Source organism: Chrysemys picta, chromosome 1 (assembly GCF_011386835.1).
Source record: "Chrysemys picta bellii isolate R12L10 chromosome 1, ASM1138683v2, whole genome shotgun sequence".
Classification (NCBI taxonomy): Eukaryota; Metazoa; Chordata; order Testudines; family Emydidae; genus Chrysemys; species Chrysemys picta.
The window spans coordinates 266,867,826-266,879,151 of NC_088791.1; positions in this window are offsets into that span (position 1 = coordinate 266,867,826).

Sequence of the window (11,326 nt, forward strand, 5' to 3'; positions counted from 1 at the left end):
AAGGTTTACATTTTGATACAACTTTGAAACTTTCTTTCCTATGTTCTTACATTATGCACATACAGAATGGAACACATTTTGTCCAAAAATATGAGAGAACACTAACAGGAGAAATAGGTGATGAGTATTTATTCTTTATTCAGTTATATCAAGGCCAAGCAGAAATGACTAAATTCTACTTGATATTCAACTTTAATAATAAATGAAAACAAGTTGGAATAAGTGGGTCATTCTCCTGTTTTTTTTCTATTATCTTGTCATAATCTTTTAGAGTTTATTTTTCCTACACTGTATTCCCTCTGAAAACCTGTCCATATGCACATTTTGCTGCATTCTGGTAGCTGCACATTGAACTAGTAGTCTTGTAAAACAAACAAAAAAAGAGATGCAGTTTATCTGGATTTATCACAGATTAGGATTTTCTGTCCATTTTCACACCTTGGACTAAAAAAGAGTCAAATAGCAGATAAAGGAAGAAATCAAAAGCATGGACAGTGCTTGGGTATTAGAGGGAAAATGATTAGGGAAATAAGCAATTCAAGGAGAAACTGAATTCATTACTGATTAATGAAAATGATTTTTCTAATTGAATAAATACATATATTATGAAAAGGGCAAATAAGTGATTCAGATCCTATAATTTCCATTTAGGGGGGAGAGAGAGAGAGAGAGAAGATCCATCAACATTTAATTGGGACATCAGCGCTAAATCAAGGAAAAATTGCTCACCAAAGATTTGTTATGATACTCAAGCAAAAAATCTGTACTGCTGGTGAAGTTTTGATAAATTGTTAAATGTGAATGTGTTGTGAATATATTCTCTAATGGCATTACTGATTGCTTAGGATAGGACTATACCACAAACTTTTCCCAGCATAGGTCTGTTGGTTGGGAGTATGATGAGATGTTATCAATATTAAAGGAACTTGCACATGAAATTGCAAACCCAATAGCATGGATTTTTAATGAATCTATAAACTCGGGGATTATACCCTCTGACTAGAGAATTGCTAATGTAGTACCTATTTTTAAGAAAGGAAAAAAAAGTGATCCAGGAAACTACAGGCTTATTAGTTTGTACTCAATTGTATTCAACGTATCAGAACAAATTTTGAAAGAGAAAATAATTAAGGACACAAAAGGTAAATCATGCCAGACCAACCTGATCTCCTTCTTTGAGAAGGTTTCAGAGTGGTAGCCATGTTAGTCTGAAACATGCATTTTTTCATGTCCTCTGTGTATATATATCTTCCTACTGTATTTTCCACGGCATGCATCTGATGAAGTGGGTTTTAGCCCATGAAAGCTTATGCTCAAATAAATTTGTTAGTCTCTAAGGTGCCACAAGTACTCCTCGTTCTTTTTTCTTTGAGAAGATAACTGATTTTTTAGAGAATCTAAATCCTGGCGTCAATCTAATCCTGCTGGATTTCAGTAAGGCATTTGATACAATTCCCCATGGGAAATTGGAGAAGCTGATGATTACTATGAACATTGAAACGTGGATAAGGAGCTGGTAAAAAGGAGACTACAATGGGTCATACTGAAAGGTGATCTGTAAGGCTAGAGGGAGGTTACTAGTGGAGTCCCTCAGGGATCGGTCTTGGGACCAATCTTATTTAACATTTTCATTCATAACCTTGGCATATAAAGTGGGAATCTGCTAATAAAATTTTTGGATGACACAATTTGGGAGTTATTGCGAATACAGAGGAAGACCAGAATATCATAGAAGAAGATCTGGATGACCTTGAAAACTGAAGTAATAGAAAAAGGATTAAACTTAATGATGTTCATCCATTGTTATTGATGAAGACCTCAACAACTCATTCTTTTGATGACCAGGCTCTGTGTGTCCGGAGATGACTGATCTGTCCGATTCGGGCGTGGAACGTCCTGTCACACATCAGGCAGACATATAATGGCACTGTTGATGGTGTACGAGCAGCTCTGGACTTGCGCAGCTCACGCTTTTTTTCAGCCTCAGCAATACGCCTCGCCTCAGAGGTATTACTGCCTGCATGAATGAGGCTGTGCCATGCTGAACGGTTCAGTGCGAAGGTTTCCCATGTGGCTGTGTTGATCTCAAAGGACTTCAAAGAGGTCTTCAGCATGTCCTTGAACCGCTTCTTTTGTCCTCCATGGGAACGCTTTCCCTGAGTGAGTTCTCCGTAGAAGAGCTGTTGAGGAATGCGTTCATCTGACATTCTCAACATGTCCGGCCCACCTGGTCTGGGCTCTCCTCAGCAATGTGTAAACCGACGGCAGACTGGCTCTAGCAAGGACATCAGTATCGGGCACTTTGTCCTACCATCTGATTTTTAGAAGCTTTCGCAGACAGGAAATGTGGAAGTGATTGAGCCTTCGTGCATGACTCCGATAGACAGTCCACGTCTCACAGTCATACAGCAGAGTTGGAAGCACCACTGCTCAGTAGACCTTCAGCTTCGTTGGTTGGCTGATCCCTCAACGTTCCCGAAGATTGGAGCGCAATCGGCCAAATGCAAAGCTGGCTTTAGCAATTCTGCAGTTTACTTCATCATCGATTGACACTGCTCGGGAAAGGGTACTGTCCAGATACGTGAAGTGGTCCACTGTCTGAAGTCTCTGTCCATTTACAGTGATGGACGGTTCTGAGTACAAAGCGTGGGGAGCTGGCCGGTGCATGAGCTCAGTCTTCTTGATGTTAATGGTGAGACCGAAGTTGTTTCATGCAGTTGAAAACTTGTCCATACTGGCTTGCATTTCTGGCTCTGTACTAGCATTCAGAGCACAATCATCGGCAAAGAGAAAGTCTCAAAGTACAGTTTCCTTCACCTTGGTGATGGCACGCAGTTGCCTCAGATTAAACAGTTAACCATCAGTTCTATACTTCAGGCCTACTCCTTCAGTGCAGTGTTGAAAGGCATCAGTCAAAGTGGCAGAGAATATCATGCTGAACAAAGTGGGTGCTAAAACACACCCTTGCTTGATGCCGTTGGTGACTGGGAAGGCCTCAGATGTTTCACCGTCATCCAGAACACGAGCCATCATACCATGATGAAATTGACGTACCATTCGTATAAATCTGTCTGGACAGTCAAATTTCGACATGATCCTCCACAGGCTCTGGTGGCTGACAGTCAAATGCTTTCGTGAGGTCCACAAAAGTTGTGTAGAGTTCACGATTCTGCTCTTGACATTTCTCCTGTAGCTGACGCACAGCGAAGATCATGTCAATAGTCCCACGTCCCTTACAGAAGGCACACTGTGATTCTGGCAGTAAGCCCTTCTTCAGGTGAGTGATCAATCGGTTCAACAGAACCCGTGCAAGAACTTTCCCCGCTGTAGAAAGCAGCGAGATTCCACGGTGATTGTCGCATACCTGGTGATTGCCCTTCCTCTCATAGAGGTGCAAGGTGGACGCGTCTCTAAATTCTTGTGGAATGGTTCCCTGCTTCCAGAAGGACTGAAACAGCTAAGTGAGTTTCCGTAGCAGCATGGGTCCACCGACTTTGTACACCTCTGCTGGTATGGCATCTGACCCTGGGCCTTTGCCACTTGACAGCTGATTGATAGCTTTCTTCACTTCGTCCTCTTCTGGTGAAGCATCCATGGAGTCATTGACTGCAACCTGGGGCTTGTCAATGGCCTCATCATTGATGACTGAGGGGCAATTGAGAATTGTGTCGAAGTGTTCAGCCCATCTCTGGAGAATCTGCGTCTTCTCTGTAAGGAGCATAGTACCATCAGAGTTCAGGAGGGGAAAGCTTCCAGAAGACTGTGGACCATAGATTGTATTAAGGGCTTCATAAAACTGCTTATAGTTTTTCCTGTCTGCATATGCCTGTATTTCATCTGCTTTGGCGCTCAGCCACAAGTCCCGCATTTTGTGCAGTCGGTTCTGTACTGTTCTGCGAGCGTTGATAAAGGCGGTCTTCTTTGCCGCTGAGGATGGATTATTTTGATATGCACGATGCAGGCAGTGCTTCTCAGCAAGTAAGGCCTGGATTTCTGCATCATTTTCATCAAACCAGTCTTGCCACCTGCATGTGGAGGGCCCCAATACTTTCGATGCAGCTGTATGGACAGGGTTGCGGAATCGCTCCCAGTCTTTCTCAGCGTCATCCTCAATAAGAAGATCAGCAAGCTCATTCTCTAGGTCTTCCGCTAGATTTTCAGTGATGCGGCTGTTCTTCAGCTTCGGCACGTTGATCCTTTTGAAAGCCTTACAGCCTTGTGGTCGTCTCTTCGGCATGATACAGAGCTTCATTTTGGATACTATGAGCCTATGATCTGTCCAACAGTCAGCACCACACATAGCTTTTGTAACCCTGACATCTTGTCTTTCCCTTCTCCTGATGATGACATAATCGATCAAATGCCAGTGCTTGGAACAGGGATGCATCCACGAAGTCCTGTTATGGGTAGGAAGGCGGAAGACTGTATTGTTGATTAGAAGGTCATGTGCTGCACAAGTTTTCAGCAGTAACAGACCATTGCTGTTGCACTTTCCCACTCCATTTTTCCCGATGACTCCTTCCCAGGCTGCGGCATCACATCCAACTCTTGCGTTAAAATCACCAAGCATAATCAGCTTGTCTGTGCGGTGCACTGACGATAGCAGAGTATCTAGTTCTTAGTAGAATTTATCCTTCACATCCTCTGGGTTGGTCATTGTAGGAGCATATGCGCTGATCAAAGTAGCTTGTTTTCCTTTTTGAAGCGGAAGCTGCATTGTCATGAGCCGGTCATTCATACCCTTGGAGGAACTGGCAAGTTTCCGAACAAGATGATTCTTGATGGTGAAGCCAACTCCAGATTCGCGACGCTCATCACTGCTGCGGCCACTCCAGAAGACTGTATAGCCACCGCCTGACTCGGATAGCTGTCCTTCATTAGCGAGGCGAGTTTCGCTAAGGGCTGCAATGTCAATGTTGTAGCATGTGAGCTCTCTAGTGATAAGTGCTGTTCTTCTCTCCGGTCTGTCTGCCGTGATGTTGTCCAGTAATGTGTGCACATTCCATGTGCCAATAGTGATCGGTGTCACTCTAAGTTTTGTTTTTGTTTTTGTTCGACCGCTTTTATGGGATCCCTGCCAGCCGCGGTATGCTGGCCAGGGTAAGGTGAAGCAGGCAATGTTTAGGGCACCTTTTCTAGCCCCCTCCTCGTTCTATGGAGGTGAGCAGTGCAATCCTGAATAGGGCTGCTCAGTCGCTCAAGAAGATGCCGAGCTCCACTGCTGCTTTGGTCAGTGAGGAACGACCATTATGCCTGAGCTGCCTATGTGCAGGTCCGCGGCTACAACTCCCAGTATATCCACACCTGCTGCTTCATCGCTCGCCCATCGCCACAGGACTTGATATGATGTAATATGATATGATATAATGTCGAGACTTGCGCGTGAATTGGATTACAGTGAGGGACAGTTGCGCAACGTCAGCCTCACTCTCTCTTCCCAGTTCCTATCTGTATCCTGTGGCAGGACAGAAGTCTAAACGGCTGGAGATAGGGCAGGGCGCAGTGGATGACCAGGACGCCTACGTGTCTTGTCGTGCTCTTAAGCGTTCCACAACACTTGCTGTCACCGCCTTCCTGACCATTAAACCAGGTTGAACCAGATTGCCTCAGTCAGCCGGATCCAGCCTTCGCATGCAATGGGTGGACAGGCCCTAACTCACCGAGAGTCTCATACTCATAGGCTACCTTCACCTGGTTTAGCCCGCCAGTCGTGACGGTCTCCGGGGTGTGGCTGCTGTCGCATGCTGACAGCTAATTACATTAATAGTGCAAAGTGCAAGGTCATGCACTTAGGGACTAACAACAAAAATGTTTGCTATAAGGTGGAGACTTATCAGTTGGAGGAGACAGAGGAGGAGAAAGACTTTGGTGCATTGGTTGATCACAGAATGACTGTGACCTGTCAATGTGATGTGGCCATGAAAAAGGCTAATGCAATTCTAGGATGCATCAGGTGAGGTATTTCCAGTAGAGATAGGGAAGTGTTAGTACCCATTATACCAGGCACTGGTGAGACCTCATCTGGAATACTGTGTGCAGTTCTGGTCTCCCATGTTTAAAAAAGATGAATTTGAACTGAAACAGGTGCAGAGAAGCGCTACTAGGATGATCAGAGGAATGAAAAATCTACATTGTGAGAGGAGACTCAAAGAACTTGGCTTGTTTAGCCTAAACAAAAGAAGGCTCAGCGGAGATATGGTTGCTCTTTATAAATACATCAGAGAGATAAATACCAGGGAGGGAGAGAAGTTATTTAAAATAAGCACCAATCTGGACACAAAAAATGGGTATAAACTGGCCATCAGCAAATTTAGGCTTGAATATAGATGAAGGTTTCTAACCATCAAAGGAGTATAGTTCTGGAGCAGCCTTCCAAGGAGAGCAGTGCGGGGGAGAAGGCTTCATGACTGAGCTTGGCAAGGTTATGGAGGGGATGGTATGATGAAGCTGCCTACAATGGCATGTACCTGATATGCGACTGCTAACAGCAAATATCACCAACGTCTGGTGATAGGGCACTACATGGGAAGGGCTCTGAGTTACTACAGAGAATTCTTTCCCAGATGTCTGGCTGGTGGGTTTTTCCCACATGCTCAGTGTCTAACTGATTGCCATATTTGGGGTAGGGAAGAAATTCCACAGGTCAGATTGGTAGAGACTCTGGGTTTTTGTTTTTGTTGCCTTCCTCTGCAGCATGGGCTACAGGTCACTTACAGGTTTAAACTAGTGTAAATGGCAGATCCTCTGTAACTTGAAGTCTTTAAATTATGATTTGTGGACGTCACTAACTCAGCCAGATGTTATGGGTCTATTACAAAAGAGGGTGAGTGAGGTTCTGTGGTCTGCAGGAGGTGTGCAGGAGGTCAGACTAGAAGCATTTTGCTTGTATATCTATACTGCTATACTGCTGGCAAAGCACTCCCAGTATGGATCCTGCTTATACTGAAAGACCTGAAATCTTCCGTGGGGAGGATAGAACCTTTTTTCTGACCAGCTTTACTTGATGAAAAGTAGAACAGATCAGTTATATAGAGTCCACTGAAATGCTTGGTAAACTGTGTGGAGTCAAACACATGCAAGGTCACACATTAGCAACAAACAATGTAGGCTCTATTTACAGGGTAAAGTAAAGTGACACTGAAAAGCATAGCTCTGAAGAGGACTTAATGGCATGTTTCATTTTGGATAACCAAACAAACTCCCAATGTGCAGTAGTCAATATTACTTCTGTAAAGAACATTGATGAGACTCCTACAGAAATACTGTGTCAGTTCGGTGTCCATACTTTGAAAAGAATGTTGAAAAATTGGAGATGGCTCAGAAAAGACATAGGTGAATGATTTACAATCTGGAAAACATGCCTTACCATGCAAGAATAAAGCAGTCCCAATCTATTTAATTATCAAAGAGAAGTTTATCAGGCAACTTAATCACAGGCTGTGATTACCTATCCAGAAAGAAGACATCAGAGATTAGAGAGGTCTTTAATCTAGAAGACAAAGGTGTAACAAGAGCCAATACATAGAAGTAGAGTGAAAGTGTTAACCATTGGAACAGATAACCAAAGGAAGTTGAAAATTCTCCAACATTTGGAGTTTTTATCTGAAGATTATATATCTTTTTTTAAAATGTGCTCTAGTTCAACACAAGCTGTTGGGCTGGATCCAGGAATAACTGTGTAAACTCAGTGGACTGTGTCATATAGGAGAGAGGAACAGAAGATCATGGTCCCTTCAAGTCCTAACATCTATCAGTAAAATCTGGGAGTTTTGCCATTAATTTGATTGGGGCCAGGATTTCACCCTATGAGTCAGTGAAAATGGCTTTCCTCTTAGGCTATATCTACATTGGCACACATACCCAAATACTGGATCATATTCATGCTCATGCATGTTCCCCATGCCCACACTCTAGAGTTCACCTATGCTGGGCTGGACACAGGTATGATGCTGTGTACACATGTATGCCCTGATCCACACTGCCACTTTTGTATTGTGACATTAGTGCTACCTTTCAGGTGTGGTATTCTAGGGGTTTGTGCATCACAGCGAGACACTCTAGGAATCACTTTGGTATGTGTTACTGGTACTGTCCCCCATCTTCACACATTTGCTGATGGCAGTTCTGGATCATGTCTCCTCTCACTTTTATTCCCTGCAAATCTGGGTTGAAGAAATGGAGAAATGGGTTGATTACTTGGTTTTGCTCTTGCTCCTTGTTGTGGGATCTGTGTATCTCAGTTCAGTACTGGATGGAATTTGGGCAGCATTTTCTAACATATCAAAGATGTGTGGCCTTGAGGGTCACTGACAACTCATTCATGTCACATTGGACAGTTTATTGTGAATGCTGGTATTGCCATGGTATTGTCTCAAGCAGAGAGAACCCTCAACAGAGTGAGAGAGCACAGCTGCCAAGGTAAGGAGAGTTTGGCTGCAATGAGAGTAGAGGGAGATAACAAGTAGAAAGATATCTATTCCCCAAGAAAAGTAACCGATAGAATAAACAAATCCCAGTGCACCTAACAAAATACTCTAAACTGAGGTTACAGGGGGAAAAGGGGAGTAAAAGTGCAGACCAGCCATGGGGAGAGGGGGTTGCTGAGTTTATTGCTTTGACTGCAATGTATGTAATGACCTGCCTCATGGGCAAGTGGCATATGTATGTATTAGGTGCAAGCAACTTGCTATCCTCAGACAAAATATGGGCTCTTGAGGAGCAAAGAGAGACAGAGGTACATAAATGAGACTTTCACGGACATAGCAGAGCAGTCCCATCTCTGTTTGACAGTCTCTGTGCTGTTAAGGAGGCTGAAAGTCTCAGAACAGGAGATCATCAAGCTGGAGCAGAGGGAAAAGATCCCAGAGTTGGGATCCATCTTCTAGCTGATGTCATGATATTCTCTTGCACTCACCTACTGGGGAGGGAACCCCAGTTAATAGGAAAAGACAGGCAATAGTAATGGGAGATTCAATTATTAGAAATATAAATAGCTGGGTTTGTCATTACCAGGAGAACCGCATGATGAATTGCCTGCTGGGTGCAAAGGTTGTTAATTTCATGAGATATCCAGACAAATTTATGGGCAGTGCTGTGGAAGAGCTGGCGGTCATGGTACAAGTAGATACCAGTGACATACGGAAAGGTAGGACAGAGGTTTAGATAAGAGAATAAAGTCCAGGACCTCCATGATACAATTCTCTGAAATCCTCCAGTTCTTCTGGCAGAGCCACTAAGACTGGCAGAACTGCAAGATCTCAATATTGGATGAGATGATGGAGTAGAGAGCAGAGTATTATGTTTATTAGGAACTGGGGTTATTTTGGGGAAGGGAGTGGCTTGTACAGGAGGGATGGGTTCCAGCTGCACTAAAGTGGAACCAGACTGCTGACACATAAAATTTAAAAAGGCTGTAGAGGATTTTTTAAACTAAGGGCTGGGGGAAAGCCAACAGGTGTGAAAGAGCACACGGTTTGGGCAGAGACATCCCTTAGGTAAGAAATTGCTAAAGGGGAAACTATATCTTAGTAAAGAGGATAGGAATGAATTTGGCAAAGTACAGGTAGGAGGTACTGATAAATAGTCAACTGAAATAGTCCTGTTTAAACATAACACATGGAGGTAAGCAACTGAATATTGACAAAATGTACAAGTGCTTATATACAAATGGTAGAAGTCTAAAATACTAAGATGGGTGAATTAGAGTGCCTGGCATTAGCGAGGATATTGATATTATAAGTTTCACAGAAACTTGGTGGAATAAAGAAAATCAATGGGACACCATAAAACCAGGATATAAAATATATAGAGTTGATTGTCCTGGTGGGGCAGTGGCATTATATGTTAAACAAAGCATAGAGTCAAATAAGGTAAAATCTTTCAAGAGACAAACTGTACCATGGAATCTCTATGGATAGAAATTCCATGCTTGAATAAAAAGAGTATATACTGACCAGGATGGTGACTGTGATTGAGTAATGCTAAAGGAGTTTAGAGAGGCTACAAAAGCACAAAGCGGAATAATAGTGGGTGATTTCAACTATTCTCAGGGAATGAGTAAGTGCTTCTTGCAGTAGCTAGTCCTGGGACCAATAAGGGGAAGGGCAAATCTCGATTTAGTCCTAAATTGAGCACAGGTTTGGATCCAAGAGATAACTATTGCTGAACCACTGTTGAGCACTCAACCACTGATAAGAATGTAAATAAATTTCACATTCTTTTAGGGGGAACATACCAAAAAAAAAAAAAATCACAGTATCATTTTACTTTAAAAAGGGGAAATACACAAGAATGAGAATGCCTATTACATGGGAATTAAAAGGGCTGTCACAAAGATTAAATGCCTAAAAACAGCAAGGGGACTATTTAAAACACCATGATAAAGCCTCAAACTAAATGTATACCCCTAATCAGAAAAGAGAATAAGAGGACTGAGGGTATGTCTACACCATGAGAGTAGTTCGATTTTACTTAAAGCAAATTTGTGGAACCAATATTACAAAGTTGAACGTGTGTATCCACACTAAGGACAGTAATTCGACTTTGTGAGTCCACACTAACAGGGCAAGCATCGACATTGGAAGCGGTGCACTGTGGGCAGCTATTCCACAGTTCCTGCAGTCCCCGCTGCCCATTGGAATTCTGGGTCGAGCCCCCAATGCCTGCTGGGGCAAAAAAATGTGTCGAGGGTAGTTTTGGGTAACTGTCGTCATTTAACCCTCACTCCCGCCCTCCCTCCATGAAAGCGCTGGCGGGCAATCAGTTCGCGCACTTTTCTGGTGATTGACAGCGCGGACGCCACAGCAACGCGAGCATGGAGCCCGCTGCAATCATCGCTGCAGTTATGGCCATTGTCAACACCTTGCGCCTTATCATGCACCTTTTTCAGAGGCAGATGCTGAGAAATCGGGCAAGGAGGCTACGGCAGTGCGGTGAGGACATTAAGTCTGAGAGGGGCACAGACCTCTCACAAAGCACGGGACCCCGCGCCGTGGACATCATCGTGGCAATGGGTCATGTTGATGCTGTGGAACGGCGATTCTGGGCCCGGGAAACAAGCACGGACTGGTGGGACCGCATAGTGCTGCAGGTCTGGGATGAATCACAGTGGCTGCGAAACTTTCGGATGCGTATGGGAACTATCCTGGAACTTTGTGAGTTGCTGTCCCCTGCCCTGAAGCGCAAGGACACCCAGATGTGAGCAGCCCTGAATGTCCAGAAGCGAGTGGCCATAGCCCTCCGATCGCGGCTCCCACTGGCCGCGGTTCGCCATCCCAGGCCAATGGGGACAGCGGGAAGCCACCGCCAGCATATCCCTCAGACCGCG